The sequence below is a fragment of the Tursiops truncatus genome, chromosome 4 (genome assembly GCF_011762595.2).
Source record: "Tursiops truncatus isolate mTurTru1 chromosome 4, mTurTru1.mat.Y, whole genome shotgun sequence".
In the NCBI taxonomy this organism is placed as follows: Eukaryota; Metazoa; Chordata; class Mammalia; order Artiodactyla; family Delphinidae; genus Tursiops; species Tursiops truncatus.
The window spans coordinates 106,148,525-106,170,651 of NC_047037.1; the positions used below are offsets into that span (position 1 = coordinate 106,148,525).

Genomic DNA, 22,127 nt, shown 5'->3' on the forward strand with positions numbered 1-22,127 from the left:
ATCCTTCCCTCCCTCTGAAGCTCTGGCAACCACTGATCTTTATACTGTCTCTATAGTTTGGCCTTTTCCAGAATGTCATATAGTTGGATTCATATGGTATGTAGCCTTTTCAGACTAGCTTGTTTTACTAAGTAAGATGTATTTAAGTTTTCCTCCATGTCTTTTTGTGGCTTGATAGCTCACATCTTCTTACCACTGAATAATATTCCACTGTATGGATGTATCACAGATTTTTATACATTTAATTATTGAAAGACATCTTGGTTGCTTCCAATTTTGGGCGATTATGAACAAAGCTGCTATAAACATTGGTGTATAGGTTTTAGTGTAGACATAAATTTTCAAATATTTTGAGTAAACATCTAGGACTTTAATCACTGGGTTATATGGTAAATCTGTGTTTAGCCTTGTAAGAAAAGACCAAACTGTCTTCCAAAGTAGCTACACTATTTTGCAGTCCTACCACTAATTAATAAGAGTTTCTGTTATTTCACATCTTTGCTAGCATTTGGCATAGTCAGTGTTTTGGATTTTATCATTCTTAGGAATGTGTAATAGTGTCTCGTTGTTTTAATTTGCAATTTCCTAAAGTAGTATCTTTCCATATGTTTATTTGCCATCTGTGTATCTTCTTTGGTGAGATGTCTATTCAGATATTTAGCCCATTTTTGATTTGGTTTGGTTGTTTATTTTCTTGTTGAGAATTCTTTATATAGGCTTGGTCAAAAAGTTCATTCGGGGTTTTCTATAAGATGTTATTTGGCTACGAGATCATGTCAAATACATGTTTCGCAAATATTTCCTCCCGGTCTGTGACTTGTTTTATTTTCAAATTTTTTAAGTTAAAGAATTGCAAAAAAGAGACTGTAATATTCTGATTATCCATGGTAAAGATCACAAAAAATTATGAGCTCAGAAGAAACTTTCTTCCGAGTATGCATATTTGCATGAGGTACACAATTTTCTACATAAAGTCCTTGTCTGGTACTTTCTAGAAATGTCTCTGAGCTGGTTGAGATCATGTTGTCCCTGTGTTTCTTTCTCTGATAGTTTTTAAAACACTTCATTTATTAGCAGCTTCACAGTATGTTGACCCATAAAAGAGCATTTCATGCTCACATTGGACAAAATTACTAAAACAAAACAAACTTGAAACAAAACACTACAAAAAAGGAACCCAAGGAGGTGGAATTGAGAAACTGATATGCTGATATGTTCCAGAATAAAAAAAGCAAATCCTTCAATTGTTATCATCTTTTAAAAAATAAATAATGATATCTTTTTTTCTCTTATTTTTTAGAAGTCTGGGCTCAAAGAATAACAGAAGCTACCCACCTCTACCTCCTTTTGTTAACAACTGGTCAATAAAACTCTTGAAAGTAATATCCTACCTCTGTGTCCTTCATGTGAAACCCAGGAAGAGAGATATTGACTATAATATCTTAGCGGTCCTGCCCTGTGTTTGACCATCCCTGAACTCATTTTCCTTCTTTTTCTTTTCTTCCTACTTGGTCTGTTTTGATTACTCCATGTTTAAATACACTCTGCATAGCTCTCTAGAATTTAGAAAAGCAAGTAGTTATGGAAATCTAAAGAGGTGATACAGAAATATCATATCTGATTTCACTATAGAGTCTCTGTCTCATATGAATTAGGGATATTTCTCAAATAAGAAAAAAATGTGCATTTAATTGATGGAAAAAAATTTCAAGATTTTATGAGTCAAACTGTATTCTGTGTTCCCCCCAAATTCACATGTTTAAGTCCTAGCCCCCATAACTCAGGATGTGACTGGATGTGGAGATAAAACTTTTAAAGAGGTAATTAAGGTAAAATTAGGTCATATGGTTGGGCCCTAATCCAATATAATTGGTGTCCTTATAAGAAAAGAAATTAAGATGGAGAAAACACACAGACCTGAGGATACAGTGAGAAAGTGGCTGTGTAATGCACAATGAGAAAAGCCTCAGAAGAAACCAAACCTGCCAACACTTTGATCTTGGACTTCTAGTATAAAGAACTGTGAAAAAATAAATTTCTACTTTTTAAGCAACTGAGTTCATATTTTGTTATGGCAACCCTAGCAGACTAATATATCAGAATTCCTCATGTGTCTACCTATTAACAATAAGAAGGTTCAAGATGACATGAGGCTATATGTCAAAAAGCATATATCTAAAAGCAAACAAAAAGCATATATCAAAAGCATATATCAAAAGCATATATCAAAAAGCAAACAAACAAGAAACACCAACTCTTCCTTGTACTTAAAATATTTTTAAGAGGATTATGCAGAATGCTTACTATCTTCCAATTTTCCCTATATGAGCAGTATATGATAGTTAATACTGCTGTTAATGAGATGTAAAAATAAAGAACAGCAGTAGAAAGGGTTTCCTGAAGCATTTGATGGAGCTGCTCCTTTCTCTCTGCACCTGCTTAGTTAAGCTTTTTAAGCACAAGTCTATTTGTTACATAACTGGTTAATGACTTAATTTGAACAAGTTAACAATTTCACACCTTCTAAGCATAAGGTGAATACTAAGTAAAATCACTAATCTAATATCCTCACATAGGTCACTTTTATTACCTATAATGGAACAATGAGATAAACTTGCACTTTCAAATTCAAACACTCGATTACTTGCACTAATGGAGGGGATAAGAACCATAGATAATCTGAGACAGTGTCATTTAGGCTTAGCTTTGGAATATGTTTTGTATTCTCATTCCTTCATGTTTGATAGTCTAAGGATCCACATCCTTTCAAATAATGAAGTTACAGTATTGAAAACAAACACCAGAATCTCTGAAGCCAACCACCATACATCTGTGCCTAAGATTTCTTTATAATGTACTCCTTGATGAGGAAGCAAGAAATAAATCCTGTAGGTTTTTAGAAAAGGGAATAAATCCTGTAAGTTTTTAAAATATGCCATTTATCAGGCCAGGCCATGGCCTGGAAGGGAGGATCCCCCATTATATTTCTATTGCCTAATCTCTGCCACTGCCAGTCTGAATTGATTTCTCAGCATCACAGTTATGATCTGAGTTAAATATGGGAAAGGTCATTATTTCTTGAGACCCTAATGTTGTTTTCATCATTTTAATAGCACAAGTTACCTTACAGATTCATTATTAATGCTGGAAAATAATGAAGTGACTGCTTTTAAAGAGATAGACTGCATGATTAGTTAAGTTACAGTGATAATAGGTAAAGGGCAACTGTACATCTCTGGTATAACAAATACAACATTCAGTTTCAGAACAGACCTTAAATTCCAACCCCACTATCTCCTCCACGGAGTGTCCATGGCAATCAAAATAAAACACATATCCTGTTTTCTCAATCCATGCTTAGAACTATGAATGGTTTCTCATTGCACTTAATAGAAGAAACAAACTTTTCTATGTTTGTTTGGCAAATGGCAAATTTCTACTTGATGTGACCCCTGACTACCAGCAAACATTTGTTTTTAAACTTAACTAACATTTACTGAATATCCTAGGTTCCAGATTCCCAAAAATAAAAATATGAGTGAGACAGAAGCCCTGACCCCATTATATTTTCCATACAGAATGGGGCAGATGAAAAATAAAGAAAGAATGACGTTCAAGAGAAAATATTTTAAGTGTACTAGTAGTTTCGAAGAAAAAAATTAAATTTTAAAGCTTTATGAAAGAGGTGGCCGTAATGATTGCTCTAATGAGTGATGTAGGAACTCGATATTTATATATGGAGAGGGTAATTTAGTATAATGGCACAATTTGAATAAGAGTGGTAAAACCAAAAAACTCAGTTGTCCAATTTGGCTAGAGCATAATAATAAATACTAGCATTGTATAAGCAATATACTATATTTTCATTGATGAGATCATGTAATTTTCATACTAACCAAATAATTTAGATACTACTTCCAATTTATAGATTAGTAAACAGAATGAAGTGGAAAAGATCTGAGTGACCTATTATTACAGATCTTCCAGGAAGCAGATGCTGAGAAATGACTACACATGCAAGAGATTTATGAGAGAAATCTCATAAATCTCATAACCGCCTGTGTCGGTTAAAGAGGTGGGAGCCACTAGAAGCTGGGACTGTCAGATTGTGAAACAGGCCTACCCTGAGTGAAGGAGAGAAGGAAGGAAGAAAAATTGAATGGAAACATTTTAAAATGCAATGAAATGTCAAGGAAACTTTAGCAAGGCCATCTGGTATTCTTCAAGAGAATCACCATCAGAGGAGTCATATGTCTTTCCAGAATGGACCTGTCTTATCCCTGCCATATTCAGTTATTGGTTGGGAGCATCCAATGGGAAATGGTGCTTCAACACCAACCACAGTGATGGGTTTCAGAGCACAGAATCTGGGGTCATAGGTCAATTAATTCCTGCAGACATCTGAAAGGAGTATTCTCAAGGTCACTACAGTAACAAACCCAACAAGGCACTGAACTGATATTCCAACCAAGTCTATGCAATGAACTTAACCAAAGTACAAGAAACACACACACACACAAATAGCATTATGTGTACATTTTTCTCTCATGGACTAAGTCCTTCAATAATCATTTGGCCTCTAAATATTTTATTTTACCATTAATTTAGCCATGATAAAATGTTGATTTCTTGTTAAATTCTCTTCATCTTAGATTGCATTTACTAAGATTCTATATTTTTGATTCCTGAATATTTTCAAACAGTAACAGAATTTCAGGTTTCAGAAGCCTAGATTGATATAGAGGTCAATTAGTCCAACCCACTCATGTTACAGATGAGCTAATTCAGGCCATGAGAGACTTCATGCCTTCCTCTGAATCACTAAAATAATTAGCGACAGATGGGATTGAGTGCAGATGTCCTGACTCCTGTTCACAGTGGTTATCACCACTTACCATTACTTTTTCCTCCCATCTCTCTTCTTTTATTGTTTTACTTTCCTTATATGTAATTACTTCTATCATGATATCCTTATAAATTCATTTATCATGCCCTGCTTACTATTACATAAGAGCTAGTATCCTTAAAGATATAGCATAAATTCCATAGTACTCTTCAATTTTCAGAGTGTTCATAACTACTAGCTCATGTAGTTTTCGTGTTTTTTTTGTTTTAGTTATTGTTTGTTTCTCTATTTGTCTAACAACTACGAGAAATTAAATTGAGTGAAAGCAATTTGATATATGACAATTAGCTTTATTTATTTTTTTCATTTTTGGAGCCAATCCAAATACTAATGAAACACGTCATCTGAATTTGGTCTCAACTGTGCTAAATGAGTAAGTGCTAAGGAGATGGAGGTTAATAGCAGCAGTTTTTTGTTTTCTTTCTATTTGGCTTGCTCATTTCTGTTTCAGAGACTAGTTTCAGTAAACCATGGATGTAAATAAAACTGCATGAAATTGCTACTATTCAACCACTTTGAACCTATAAGACTGGCAATTTCATGTGTTTCAGCTTAATAGATTCCTGCCTTGAACATTTGGAATATTGAAACATTTGGGAAAAGTTTATCAGAAGGAAATATTTCAGTTATTAAATTCACAGAACATCAAAATCACATAAGTCTATAGAGGATTCCTCATCCAATTCTTTACTCCAGGCATGAACTCTATAGTCTCCCATGTAACTTGTGTCATCTGCTCACAGCTAACAAGAGCAGTACATCTTAATTTCAGACAGCTATAATTTTCAGGGAATTCTATCTCATATTGAATTTCCTAGGAACTTTACCCACTGATCTTAGTTATTTCTTGTACCTATAGACTCAGGTTAGAGTATCATCCACAGGACAATGAATTCAATATTTTGTTTTTTAAAAACCCAGATTTTTCCTAACCAACATCTTCTTCTTAAATTTGAACTTCTCAGTAACCCTGATCATTCTCCTCATGCTATAAAGTTCTCTTACATCCTGGTCATTGTCTTATGGGTGCCCCAGCTTATCAATATCTCCCTCAAAATATGGGTCCAATGACTGAACACAGTATTCCAGATATGATTTTACCTGAGGAGATTTAAATTTAATATGATTCTTACTTCCTTGGCACAGTCAATATAGCCAATAGTTGTTATCATCAAATTACAAACATAAACCCTAAATGTCTAACTAGTCAGACACTGAGATGCTTCCAAGGATCTGAACTGTCTGTTTGAAATTACAGTCATAGAAAGGATTTTTTTTTTTCACTTTCTATTTAAATGTGTTGGCGTTGACAGACTATGTCACATTTAGACAGTGCTGTAGAATGCGGAGTATATTGGTCTTTGTCTATATCCTGAGGAAACATGTCACCAAATTTCCCACCAAAAATTATTTTATATTAGAGACCACATCATGAATATCATCATCAAAATTGGAACTAATTGGCACTTTTCTCAGTTGAAACCTCAGGAACTAAAAAAGACCTAGAGATTGCCTGAGGCTCATAGGTAATATCTTAAAAAAAAAATTTGTTGGAATATCTATATGGATTTCTAGTGTGTTTCACTAGAGGTATGGAAAATAAGTTTAACAACTTATTAATTAAAATTCATGACTAATTAAACCAATAAATATAAGACAATGTTTATTTCATCAGTCTATTATAATTGTTAATATTTCAATTACTGATAATACTACTTCATATGCATACCTACTTATTCTAAACCCTATGGAGCTTAAGATAAATTTAAAAGAATTAATTTGCCTCAAATTGTATAGTTTTATTACAATAATATCATGTCTCTCCTCCATTGTAAGCCCAGCCACTAAAACATACTTAGCCAATACACTCTTTCTTTAACTGACAAGTGTATAATGTTTTTCTAGTGGAAAACAGTTTCTTTATACAGGTGAGGCTGTGAACAGTAGTTGTTTTGGTATCATGCAGGTTATAAGAATAATTTTTTAAAATCAATATCAAGGTCACTATGTAGCATATAACCAATTTTATTCACTTTTTTGACTAATGACTACAATTTTCTTTCACAGTAGCATAACAGAGAAATGAAGTTGCTTTAAAGGCAATTGTATTAGCTCTCTTTGACATATACATTGAAAGAGGATACCAGGGTTTTTATATAAAAATAATGCATATTTAGGCAGAGTTGATGGCTACTTTTAAAGTGACAGTTACCTTAAATTACTATTGGTATCACTGTGATATAGCAAGTGTAGTTCTGTTTTGAACTGAGCAGTTTTGAAGTAAACATTTTAGGTTATGACAAGGTCAGTTTAGTTTTGGAGTCTGTCTCCAAGGGCATTACATTCAGGAGTGGCTGAGTCTCTCAACCTATTAAATTTTACTAAAAAATAAATACATAAAATAAAAAACAAGGTAGAGCAACACAACAAAGCTCTCTGATAGGGAAAAAATGTTTCTGCCTCATGTAAATGAATGCATTGTTTACATTTTGAGTGTTATACAGTACTATTCCTTTCTTATTTCCTGATACCTTATCATTCTTTTGATCAGCAATTCAAAACCACTAAGATGATACCTACTATGCATTCTACCTTCTTCGCTTTCAAATTGCTCTTGGAATAAATATTTAAGGTATGCATACAGTAATCTTTCATTTTACACAATTGTCTTCATAATATTCAAGTTGATCATTTCTTGTAACCTTTTAAATTTTTTTAATCTCATTTTTTGTAAGTTTCAACTAGGAGATAAGGTACACTCAGTTTCATTGACGGCTACTCAGGGTAACTAGGTTATATGCCTATGTTTTCAATAGTAATTCAAAATACTATTTTAAAATTTATTTAAATACCAGACTGATGGCCTCTGCACTGGGGATGTGGTCCTGGAAATAGGGGAGCAAGTTTCATCAGAAATGTTGAGTCATTACAGTTTGGTTCCCTGCTCATGCGTGCTAGGGATCTTTTACAACCATTTAAACAATTGAGGAGCTTGGGATAATGTGTTTTTTCTTCTCTAAATTATTTTTAGATTGGTCTAATAGTAGATTTGGCTAAGGGTGGAATATGACTCATTTCCAAGTGACCTCTCATCTACATCAAGCTAGCATACAATTTCCATTTTTACAATTATTCTTAAAAAACATTACATTTTGCATAAGTAACACTTTATTTCATAAACCAACTATTATATTACAAATAAAATAAAATGTTATTATCAAATGACCAAAGACATGAGAAAAGCCATTTTTTGCAAAAAGCATTTTGTTTTGATAGAAACATTTTTTAAAGTTTGATTTATAGATATGTAGCTGAATGCCTGATTTCTAAATATACAGCAAAGTTCTCTAAAGAGGGAAAATAAACTGGACCAAAATTTTTTAATTACGGAAATATTTAAGTAAGTATAATTTCTTATCATTGATTGAAACATCTGAAAATTAAATAACACTATTTTCATTATATTTAAATACTTTTTTCAATTTCCACTTATACTTGTCATGGTACTTAAACTCTATTCCTTATTTTCCTGAAAACTGAGAATGAGACAGTCTGCTATAATTTGAAAGTGTTATATTTACAAGGACAAAGATAACATTAAATAGCCAAAAATGATTCCTTAAATGTCTATAATTTTGCTGTTTTAATTTATTTTTAAAAATTGCTATCATTATGTTGGTATTAAGTGTTATAATATTTTCATGCAGGGAAAGACTATTTGTTTCTATTTATAAGAAAAGCCCCACAGATTAATATGTAAATATAGGTGAGCTGGCATTAATATTTTCTAAAACAATTCCACTTTCAATTGCAAATTATAATAAAATTGGTTTTAGTTCTAAATAGATTCTATTTAACTTGCTTTGTGTGTCTCTGTATTAAGACATCCTTACATGTTGAAGTGCTCACATCCTTCATCTCTTACTGTGTTTTACATGAATCTATGACATACATTTTCTAATTCTTTTCTACTTTGATTTCAATTCCAGCCCTGTATAAATGAAATTGACTATGTTTATTTTAGGGCTTTGTCAAATAAATATCAGCAAACAATTATTTTATAATTTTATGTTAATTCTATGACAAGTATAAAATAAAGACATACATAGGCAAATGAATACTCTTCCATATGAGCCATTTTGTGTAGTATTTTCTAAGCACTCTGACCTTTAATGAACAATCATTCAATATTTTATATGAATATACTTTAATTTTTCATTCAGTTTATTTAAGAATCTAAATATATATAATTATAAGGAAGAACACACTGTCACTTAATTAAATTATATATATTCCTTCAAGGAAAAAATGAGATTAGATAATACAAATAATAGACATATCAATGTAAATTTTGAGAACAAGTACAAAAAATTCTCTTTATAATAAACATCTCATCAATATTTTTATTAACTTCTGTTGTATTTTCCTCCCTTCTATAAGAAGAGTATTTATTTATTATAGTTGGCTACCCTAATAAAAATTATCTCAGGGTGTGCTCAGAGCAGGGAGTCTGAAGAAATGGCTCGTCTGTTTACAACACACCCAACAGGAATCTGGGTTCATTGTGACAAGGGACACAAAGCTTGTGGCCTTCCTATGAACAAATACCCAACACATATCCCCCTGCACCTCCACATGGCTGCTGGGCAGGACTCAGTACTGGAAGGAAAGTTATAGTATTTAGTAGGGGAGTTTGCCACCTAGAGCCTGTCCAGTCCATGTGTGTGTGGGCCATGGGTGGTCTTATAGGCACAAAGACTTTGAACCCCTCTCTTCAAGGAAAGAAGAAAAATAGATTCCAACTATATGCCATTCTGGAAAAGGCAAAACAATGGTGACAATAAAAAGATCAATGGTTGCCAGGAGTTTGAGGGGAAAGGAGAGATGAATACATAGAGTACAGAAGTTTTTATGAGCAGTGAAAATACTTTGTATGACATTATAATGATTTTATGTCATCATACTTTTGTCCAAACCCATAGAACGTGCAACATTATTCACTCCATAAAGTGAATCCTAAGATAAACTAGGGACTTTGGTGATTATGATGTGTCAGTTCAGTTCAGCCTTGGTTTAAAAAAAAAAGTCTTAAAAAGAATTAACACTCAGGGTAGACGTTTTTGGCAAAACTTTTGTTTCGCTTTTATATATGTATACATATTATATAAGTGTGTGTTTGTTGGATTGTGATGTAAAATGTACTTTTTAGATTAAAAAAGTTTGCAGGCTACTGTAGTTATACTGGCAAATAAAAGCACAGATTAATCTCAAAAAACTTACCTCTGCATCATACAATGATACAAATAGCTAAAATTCTATAAATAATTATAAACACCATCTTTATAGTGGGATAAATAATTAATCGACCTTTTTTGAAGGGAAATTTGTAAAATTTCCTTTATATGCTTTTGTTACCAAGATGTTGAATGAGGCAACAACCAGATCAATGATATAGTTACTGAACACTGGGATCGATGAGCTGATATTTGGTAACTTTTTGTCAATCTGAATTACCAGGTTTATTGTATCAAAGGCTTTGACGTTCTGGGCCATCTTACCTATGATCTCTGAATTTAAAGTGATAATATAATCATTCCTCATAAATTACTCTCTATATGGGCAATATTCAAACTATGCATGAGTGTATTAAATTTCATTTAAAAATAAAAGACTTACATAAATCACTTTAAAATATATTAATAGTCTAAGACTCCAAAGTAATTTATAAATATATTCTTTATAATTTGGGGAAATATTTTCCCATTGAAATAATATTATAGAAATGTAGTGATGATTTCAGATATAGCTATTTAAATTCTGCTAATGTCTCTAAGATATAGAACCTAGTGTATACACACACACACACACACACACACACACACACACACACATTGTATGATTTTATGAAGAGCTTGGAGAGTTCCACTTTAAGAAGTCAATTCACAGGTGGAAGATAATCTCTTTCCTCTCACCACCCACTCAAGAAAAATTAGGTGGCATCATCACCAAGCTATTGTAAGTAACAAGTTCTAACCTCTCTATGAAAGACGTATCCCAAAGAGAGATGCACAAGTCTATGGTTTTCTGAAAAGCTTAAGTATCTAAATAGATGTAGGGGAAAAAAAGAAAGGAAAGATCATTTCAGTTTCAAGACGATTCATAATAAAAGCTTCCCTAGTATTTAATGGAATATAAATTGAAACCCGCCCCTATAGTTCTCGAGATTTGTCTTGCATTTAATTTCCTTTTATCCCTCCAATCTCTTTAGCAGGAAAGGTAGCTCTTATGTGTCCAGTCCAATAGAGGCAGCATGAGTTCTCTTTAATTTACCACATCATATTAACTTACTTGTTATTTTGACACTTTTAGTGGGATTTTTTTTGTTGTTGTTGTTGGTTTTATTTGGTTGCACTGGGTCTTAGCTGCGGCAGGCGGGCTCCTTAGTTGTGACTCGCTCTACTTTTAGGGGGATGTAGTCATTTTGATGTGTATGGATTCAGCAAAGAATCTGGCAACATGTCTGAGAAAGCCTTGTGTGTAAGATGAAGAAATATAGCCTGAAAGTGAAGAAAACTGACTCGATTGATAGGCTTAATGCAAATGACTAAGCTGGAGGACAGTCTAATTAAGGGGCAACACCAATGTCAAACTGGGGAGAGTAGCTACAAGACCAGAAAATGCTGTTCTCTTTAACATATTAATTAGTAATTGCCTTCAATTTATTAGTTAAAAAAAACACTGTTCTTTATGATATTTGATAAAAAAATTATGCTAGAAGTGATTGGCAAAATGCCAAAAGACCAAAGTCTGGTTTCATAAAGGTCTCAACAGACTTATATGATCATCCAAATAAATTAAAATGAAGTAACTGATGCTTCTTATGACTTAATAGCACCAAAGTATCTCTTTTCTTTGAAAACTTCTAAAATAGCATTATGGCAGTATCAGACGTTTCACATCTGATATTTCCCTTCAATTTCTATTTCTCTTCCACATTTCCGTGACCTTCAGGAGTGAGAGATAGTAAAAAAAAAAAATGTATTAGAATCATCCCAATAACTATGATGTGTTGCTGGATATTTCATGTTCATTTTTCTTCTCTCTGTCATTTTCTGTTTTATCTTCTATAAGCTTATCAATTATATTTTTCACTCAAAATTGCTTAAGATTAGAGAGTCTCTGTCCATGATCTGCTCAAAGATTTTGGACAGTAAAGAGTTGGCACTATTCTAAATTAAGTCAAGTTAGTTCATTTTCAGACTAATGGAAAGTGAATGTAGTGTGCAACAGTATTTCAATTAAGCCACTTTTTTTGGTACAGATGCCTGAAGAAACCCAATCTTTGATTGAGCAATAGAAATAAATGCACTTGTGGTTTGAGCAATAGAAATAAATGCATTTATGATTCTTTTTTTAAATCTTTTATTTATTTATTTATTTATTTTAACATTTTTATTGGAGTATAACTGCTTTACCACTTGTGATTCTTGATGCTTTATTTTCAGACTATAAAGTCAAATTGGTGGGAAGAGGGTGATGGGAATACACATCAATGCATTTAAAAAATTACTGTATATCATTAGTTTTTTCCACATAAATTTGAGAAACAACCCTTATAGAGATATTTAGGTACATATATAGAAAAGCCTGTGCTTTTCTATAGAATTTTCCTTAGAATTCTAAGGGCCAATCCTATTTTTGTTGTTGAGTTTCTTTTTGATCTTGGGAAATCAAGTTAACCATTCAGGACTTCAGTTACTTTATCTGTAAAACAGATAAAATATCTTCCTCATAGGACTTTTATTGGGAAAAGTAAATGCACACAAAACACCTAGCGTATTGCTTGCCTGAATGACTTGATAAATGTTTGTTTTCTTCCCCAAATCTGAACCAATATATTTAGGAGACTATGTATTTGAGTTACCTGAAATTATAGGCATTAAATATCATTTTAAAGAAGAAATTATGCATACTACACATATATTTGACTCAGTTTGTAATATTTGGAGAAAAACAATCAAAACATCTTTATTTTCTTTAGACCTCATCAAGAAAAAAGAGCTCTGTACAGGCATAAGTTTCCTAAAACCAAAGTGTTGCATTTTTTTCCTATGTTTACAACTTTCAGAAAGCTTAATCTATTTAATATGTTCAAGGTCCAAAAGATTATTTAAAAATACATGGCATAAATATGTAGCACAGGTTTGGGTTGTGTTAGGATGAATACCAGAGAGTGTTTTCTCTCTGATTGGGAACAGTATTTCTTATCTGGAGTGACATCAGGTGACACCCGTGAATGTTATTTTTAAATCATTGGATATGCTTGTTGTTCCAACTGCACCAGCACCTGGTGAAATATGCAGCTGAGGGGACTTGGCAATTTTAAAATAAGTGAATCAGAGATTATTTTTAATTTCAATTTCAAATGCTATAATCACCTGTATTTAATATTAGCCATATTTAGACAAGCTGCCTGTCTCCACTTAAACGTATCCTCTTTACTTCTGTCATTCTGCAAGCCAACGTTTTAACTGCTTTCTTTCAATATGTAGATTTATCTTCTCCCATGGCTGGGTTGTCATTAAAACTGTCACAAACTAATTATTTATGTATACCTATTTATTATTAAACCAGTAAAATCTTCACCCTCACTGACTGCCTTTCTCCCAGGTCACCTTGTGAGCAAAACTTTGCATTTTTCAATTCGCTGTTGGTTTCCCATCCATCTCTGTGTATATTAAAGCTGTTCTACTTTCCTTATGGCAAGTTTTATCTGACTAAGTCATATGCCTTTCAGTATTGCTACCCTTTTGTTATAGTCTTACCATTGTACTTTTATTAAAACATTTCTAGTAACAGCACATAAAAGGGTGTTATAACAAAGTATCCCTAAATCACAAAATTAAATTTGAGTTTTGTAATATCTGTGAATTAACCTAGAGCCTGGAAAATTTAGGTCATACATAGAAGGAAAACTCAAAACTCAAGCATATCAATAATGTGAAAAGTGCAAGGCAAATCACTCTTTTTTAAGGTGCTAATATTTAGTGCCTTTGGATGACATTTGAGTCATCATACAGTGCTAGAGTTTAGACTTTATATAAGGCATTCTGTGTTAGGCATTGTCAGGGCAGCAGGGATGAAAAAAACAGTCTTTACTCTTATAAGGGACTTATAGTCTATTAGAGGAACTGCATGTGTATCTAATTACAATAAAGGTTAATGATAATAAAAGAAATACGTGAAACAAAGAGGGGAGAAAAGGAGAGAGTTTTCTTATGTCCTGATTTTTTTAAGTCCTTCCAAGAACTATAGTTTATTAACTTGTCAGGGTGAGCTTATAATAACTACAATAAACCAAATGTTCATCAAATTGAATTCGATTAAAATTTGGTTGTTTTTCTTATTTTGAAGAGACTCTATAATTCATGCTCTTAACTGAACTTAAACATCTTCATTTCTTTTTCACCTACTTTAAATCATATTCCTTATTCTTTTTCAGTCCCCATTAAACCAGTAAGATACATTGATTAGCAGAAATGTTTAGGTATACATTATAATTTTGAATTTTGAATGATAATTTTGAACTTTAAGATTGATGGATGCTAAAGAATAGTAGCGAAGTTTGGAGTTTTCTTGGAAAAATGATTATCCCACACAGCTGATATAAAATAAAACAGAAAGACACAAGAAGAATTTCTAGATATCAAACATACACATCCAAAATGTAATGTTTTACTTGAATAAAAATATACATCTTATAAAAGGTAATGTCAGTTACCCAATATATAAAGCAGAAATCTCTCTAAAAAATGAAAATAAATATTCAGAGGAAGAAGCAAACCACCAGAGATGGCCCATTCATGTATTCATATCCTGAGAGATTTGCAACAGACAGTTTGGATTGATATCATTGAGGATAAAAAGACTTATCCTCACAAAGGAAATAAGAGCCAACATTTATCATTCTGACAAAAGGTCATGGGTTTGCTTTAAAACATGTTTCATGCAAGTATTTAAACATATGGCCTGTAACCTCTCAATTTTGAAATAACTTGCTGTTGCTTAATAGTAAAATAATTATTTGTAAGCATTGTGTGTGTGTGTGTGTGTGTGTGTGTGTGTGTGTGTGTGTGTATTTTTCTAAGTGTCTGATTCTGCCTAGTAAACCATTCTCTTTAGTGTCTTTTCTTTGTAGCGTCTTAAAGATTATTTTCCTAGAGGAGGTCAAGACAGTAATTGGATTCCATTTCAAATATTAAGATTGTGAAGTTAATTAAAAATACTTCTAATCCAAGGTCTTTCTTTTTCTTAGCAATTTAATATTATTTATAATCTTCAATAGTTTATTCTTCATAAGACCTAAAAAATATGAACTGTCTCTTTTACATAAAATCAAAGCAGGTATAAAATAGATGAGATTAAATTGAAAATTTATAACTGGAAAAAGGATAATGAAAAAAGCTTAGCTTTTGAAAAAAATCTTAACTAATTTGTCATGACAGGCTGAAAAAAGTCACTTAAATCTGTTTATAAGATGACCTAAATTCTTCTACTGTGACTTGATTGTATGATTTGACAAGTTAAGATTTCACATATAATAAAATAATGACTTCAGAGATCGAATATCTCAGTGTCTGTTTTGACAGATGAATAAAATTAGGTTAAGAAAAATTAAATTTTATCATAAATAACAACAAAACTAAACAAATTTGGGCAACAGGTAAGTGCCAACACTGGAAAATAGATTATGGGACTTGAAATCCAGGACTCTTTGAAGATAAAACGTTGGGATTCCAGTGTTGTGTTTTCCTGGCCTTCGTAAAGTAGTTTTTGTTGGTCTGTTATTGTTTATTTTAGGTTATTTTTCAATAATCTTAAACTACTTCTCAAAGAAAAATAAAATATGATGAAAATTAAAGGTCACAGGAATCACAACAAGATTTGTCTAAAGATGTGAAAGGAACAACCCAGGCTCAATATTCAGAAGGTTATCTTAATTTGAGTTCAAAATCAAATATTAATATAGTGTGTTGTTCAACCTCTTATCTTTTCCTTTTAAATTTGGAGGATATCACAAATATATTGTAATTGGAAAATAGAAAAGTTTTCTATAATATTTTATTGGCATCAAGTTATTTTTATAAGTTACCTGTGATCTAGTCTATTTACTATCCTATTCAAAATTATTTTTATTTTCTTTCTAAACACAGTTTGTTTTCTAGGTGTAAAATGATGACATATTATTTCTTTCTTTTTTACATAATTTAGAACCTCCAGATCACAATGGAAAGATTTTAATGTAAATTTCTACACAGATACTATACAAATACACAGCTTCTGGAGAAAAATCTAACAGAAATAGCATTATATAAAATTTTGTAGTAATGTTTATTTATGGACCTAGGGGTAAATTCTGCTTCAAAATGTAAGGAAATATATAGACATACACATATATATATATACACATATATGTGTGTATATATATATATATATATACTATATGTATACATATAATTTAATTGTATTAACAGACTTTATAAAGTATAAAAGAGTGTTTAAAGGGATACATTTATATTATCTGAAAGATCTATGATTTTGATCATTGATAAATTAGTTATTAAGTGCAAAACCATTTAATGAAATTTTTAATTTTATTTTCAAAAGTTACTTTCTGTCATTTGTTATGAACTTATTTTATTTCTTAATTTAAATGTCCCTATAACTTTCTTCTGCCAAAAGAAAAGTCTTAGTCCAAACTCTTTCATAGTACCTTCACATTTTTGTTGAGCTCTGAAGATACTAGGATAAAATTTCCTATGCATATACATAATCAAAACTCCTAGCACAATGTCAAGCACAGGTACTTAATTGTGTATTAAATTATTGATCTCAGTTCAATTTGGTGCCATGAATATTTTTTGAGCATTGTGCTAGATGTTGTGGGGAATTTTTTTTTAAGTTGTTTTAGTCTAGGAGGAGGTCAGAAAGTTAAAAAAAAATTAATTAGAGCAAGATGCAGTTATGGGAGTGACATAAGGTAACTAAATATAGAGAGAAAGGAGGGATTAATCCTTCTGTGGTGGTAAGAGCAAGCTTCATGCAAGAGAAGAAACTTAAGTGTTAAAGCCAAATAGGATGTCACTGGCACTATTATGGAAAGAAAATTATTTATAACGGTTCCATGTTACTGCAGTGTAGACTGTGACTGGTAGAGTGGCAAGGTGCATATGATTAATTAGCAAATAATTAAATAGGCACTTATTTTATTTCTACAATAATCTGGTATTGCATCAATACCAGAATTTTATTGTCAAATGTCAATGAGAGTATCAAAACTTCTAATAGATATTTCTAATTTTATAAGCATTATCCTTTCGTTCATTATTCATTATGCCTGCTATTAAATGAAAATTGGAAAAATGTGTTTTAAATGGGCTGTAAAAGATACTTTTATTGACAACTTCATATTAAGTAGAGGGAATGGTATTTGTTTAACAGACTAAAAGGTCTAAACTAGTAAATACAGCTAATAATTTATAGAACCCATTTTACTTGGGTAGAGCTAATAGGAATGATTAATGCCAACAGTTGAAACTTTGTAGTATAAAACATGCTATGAGAGAAAAATGTGTAAAATTTTATTAAATTTATTTCCAGAATTGCTTATATGTGGAATCTAAAAAAAGAGTACAGGATGTCCCTGGTGGCACAGTGGTTGAGAATCTGCCTGCCAATGCAGGGGACACGGGTTCGAGCCCTGATCTGGGAAGATCCCACATGTCGCAGAGCAACTAAGCCCCTGTGCCACAACTACTGAGCCTGCACTCTAGAGTCCGCGAGCCACAACTACTGAAGCCTGCGTGCCTAGAGCCTGTGATCCGCAGCAAGAGAAGCCACCGCAATGAGAAGCCCATGCACCGCAATGAAGAGTAGCCCTCACTGGCCGCAACTAGAGAAAGCCCACGCACAGCGACAAAGACCCAACACAGCCCAAAATAAATAAATAAATAAATAATGGTAGCACCTTGATTTAAAATAAATAAAAATTTTAAAAGGGTACAAATCAACTTACCCACAAAACAGAAACAGAGTTACAGATGTAGAAAACAAACTTATGGTTACCAGGGGGTAAGAGGAGAGAGGGATAAACTGGGAGATTGGGATTGACATATACACACTACTATATATAAAATAGATAACTAATAAGGACCTACTGTATAGCACAGGGAACTCTACTCAATACTCTGTAATGGCCTATATGGGAAAAGAATCTAAAAAAGAGTGGATATATGTATATGTATAACTGATTCACTTTGCTATACAGCAGAAACTCACACAACATTGTAAATCAACTATAATAATTTTTTTAAATCAGTTTTTAAAAGCCTTCAATTATAAAAAGAATAAGATTATGGTTGCCATATTTAATATGAGTAAACATTCATTACTTATTTATCACAGGGCTATTGATAAGAAAAGTCTTATATAATTGCTTTTATGTGAGTTAAGTTAGAACATATACATTTGTATTAAAATAGTGAAAAAGGCTAATAATAACATATAGTTCCTTCAAGATACTTAGATTCAAAATGGGTGTAAGTTTTAAAAGATGAGGTATCCTTCTATCAAATAAAACTTGCTATAGGAACTCCAGTTACTAGAAATTCCAGCCTGTATGTACTACATGTTCTGGACTCAAGAATCTGCATTGCCCATGAAACCTGGGTTTGCAAAAATCCAATATGGAGATTTGTACCCCACTATAAAATTGACCTTGAACACCACTTATTTGGCCTCTTTAATTCTCCAGTTTATTTCCTCACCTCATCAATCTCCTATTTGGCTTATTAGCTTGATTTGACTCTGTCACTACTGTATCTCATTATATGGCATAAGATTCAGTAATTATATGTTGACCGTTCTCTTCTAGAAAGACTTTCAGGACCTCTGTATGGTGTACATTTTGTCCTTAATTCTAAGCACTTTTCATTGACTCAAACTTCTTAAGCTCCTCACCAGAATGTGAGCTCCAATTATTTTTAGCCCTGTGTCCCATGTTACCAGCATCTGGTAAATAATAGGTGCTCTAGATGTTCACTGAATGAGTGAAAATATTTTTCCAGAAAGTTACTTAATGATTAAGGGGACATCATGGGAAATTAACAGTTTTGCATACCAAATAACACTAGTATTATTTCTCTCATACCCATAACCTTATATACTTTCCTCAACAAATATGCAAGATGGGCCTTATTCATTTCTATTTTATAAATTAGAAACCTGAGTTTCCAAGAAGTTAGAGACTTGCCTAAAATCACATATCTTAGCTAAAGATTCCACATGGATCTTTCCACTGGTTTCAATTAATCCTAGAAAGAGCTATTAGGACATAAATATACATGCTTCTAATTATAACATCAATTACTTGCATATATTTCTTTAGAGTCCACTAGGCACTGACACATGCATTATGCAATTTTATCTAAAGAAAACATCCATTAGTTTGATAGACCAGAGATCATAAATTGTGAATTTTTAAAGAAGCACCTGAAGGGTAACTTTTTCTATGCAATGTCACTGGTTCTTTCAGAGTTGGTCATATCTTCCTTTTAAGTACAATATCAATGTGTATATATCTCTAAATTGGACTTTCCAGGATTACTTATAACTAGTTGACTCCAGGTTTGTTTCCCTCACTTGATCATGACAGGCTTGATGTTAGGAATCTTAGGGAGTTGTTAATTTATTCAATTAATTCTAAGCATTCTTTTAAAGTGTGTATTGCTATATTTATCAGAAAACACATTATGGTTCAATTCCTCCATCACATGTATTAGAGGTGTGTAAATTCAATTCATCTGTATTCAAGAAGACATTTGCCATGAACATGTACAATGCTAGACATTGAGGGGAAGATAGGATGAAAACTTATATTTACTTTTAAAATTCTGTAAAAGTTTTAAGTCTAATAAAATAAAATTTTGGAATATCTAATGAAAGAATTATTTTCTCTCTTTATGTTTGTCAGTTTCTGCCTATCTCTTTTTCTCTGCTTTTCTTTGTCTCCTTGCTTTAATCTATCTCTCTCTTTCTCATACACACACATACATACACACACACATAAACACACACACATGCAGAATTAATTCAGATGACACTTTCTGGCTCCTTCTCCTTCCCACATTGCTAATCCATAGTGAGAAGATCACAGAAATAATAGTACAGACAAATTATAACATGAATATAAGCAGTTAGAATCACCAATTGCTCCCTGTAGATCATTTAATGTTTTATGTACACTGAAGTGCATATTAAAAATGTTATGAAAAAAACCCTGTAGTTTGGTAGTAATAAATGTAAGACAACATGAATCATAATGGGACAATGTATTATAATAGATCACTAAAGATCAAATGATGGAAAATCTAATAGAAGTTAAAGCCATGAATAGCTGCACTCTAGAGTGGAGGAAAATTAAGCACATAGCAATTAAAGAGAAGTAAAGACAACATTTAATCCACATGGGGATAAATAAGTGAACTTGTCTCATACAATCCAGGACAATAAGAGAATCAATACACTTTTTTGTTCACAGATTGTAGAATTGACTGTCTACTACTGTTACATATATATGTAAATATGTATGTTTAATAAAATGGCTAGTTGAAATTAAGATGTAAATCATAAGTTAACAAGTTATTTTTTAATCAAACTTCAAAATCACCTGTGAAAATTAAATTATTTTATTGTAGTTTGTCATATGATGTTAGGAAAGTGATACCGCTAGTGTGAATTATGCCTGAATTAGGGTATAATATTTATGGAGAGGTATTATTTTAATGCAAAAACAAAAAACAAAACATGATACTAACATTATTGTAAGCACATGAGAAAGGTAAATTAGGTTGTAAATAGTCACAGAAAGTAGGTATATGATGATATAAGAGATTAAAATTAGAATAAATCCCTCCTACAGTGTTCACCAATGGGCATTTTAACATTGCTAAAAATGTTATATTGACAATTGTTTTGAAAATGTGAACCAATAAATAGATTATAAGTGCTTGTAAAAATGCTTGGAAATTTCAGAATATCATTGCTTCTCTAAATATTGGAAGAGAATAATAATTATAAAATTTTAATTTCTATGAATTAGGCCAATTTGTTTCAACATATGTGTCCTCAGTACTACTATGTCCAAGGCTCTGTGTGAAATACTGAAGAGGATAAGCATAAAAGAGAAGCAGAGTTAAATAAGTCATATCACTAGCTGCATTGGGGTAGCTAAATAGGGCAAGCCAAGACACCAGGGAAATATTTACAGAAGTAAGCAGTGATGAGAATTTATGGAAAAACCATTGTCATCAGCAGTGCAACCTGCCCCAAGACAAAAGACTTCATACAGATGGTGGATCTAAGATCTGTTTATAGCAGTAACAGGCATTTCAGATAGTGTGAATACTCACTTGGGCAGATTACACTTTTAACTATATTAAACATATGTCCTCTTAAGAGGCACCATTAAAAAAAAAAGTAAAATATAGGGCAGCACCATGATCAGAAATAAACATTATGACATTTGGAAAACATAACACCAGAGTCAGATAATTCTCTTGAGCAGACGTTGGAAACATTGAATCCCCCAAATGGAAGAGTCCCTAAACGCTCTTTCTCCAACTTCAGGGTCTAAACGAATTAGAGGAAGCAGAACAATAAATTCAAACATACTTGGGTTGGAGTCACAGTTAATAAATTATCTGTATTGTTTCAGACAAGAAACCTTATCTCTTGGAGCTTTTATTTCTCTATCTGTAAAATGGAGGAAATACATAGGTATAAGGTTGTCTCAACCTATCTTGTGTAGTTACACTTACCTCTAGTGTCAAACAGAGTGGCACAAAGTATACATTAAACATTTCTTGAATAAAAATACTTATAAAATTCCTGGTATATTGCTTTCTGCTTTGTGGGTTGTGGGCTTAGTTTACCTTGTTAAGTTACCATTGCACACTGCATTGATCACAGCTATGATGATAAAACTATTTATTTAGCATTATTTTTATTCCCCTACCTTTAACTAGACATAACCCAATAAATATGTGCTCATTGTATAAGATAAGCACTCAATACATTTGGAAAAATAAAAAGAAACAAACAAAAAGTATTCTTACCAGGTTATTAGGGTATGAGTTTCCATAATTGATAACTGCCAATGCTT

At 32.1% G+C, this 22,127-nt stretch overlaps 1 non-coding gene across 1 annotated transcript; it reads left to right on the plus strand.

Annotated features, from left to right (window-relative positions):
* Positions 1 to 9,393: 9,393 nt before the first annotated feature.
* On the plus strand, positions 9,394 to 9,523 carry LOC117312269 (small nucleolar RNA SNORA11). The gene has a single exon (XR_004526526.1). It is a non-coding gene; the product is annotated as a small nucleolar RNA SNORA11 (small nucleolar RNA).
* The last annotated feature ends 12,604 nt before the right edge of the window (positions 9,524 to 22,127 follow it).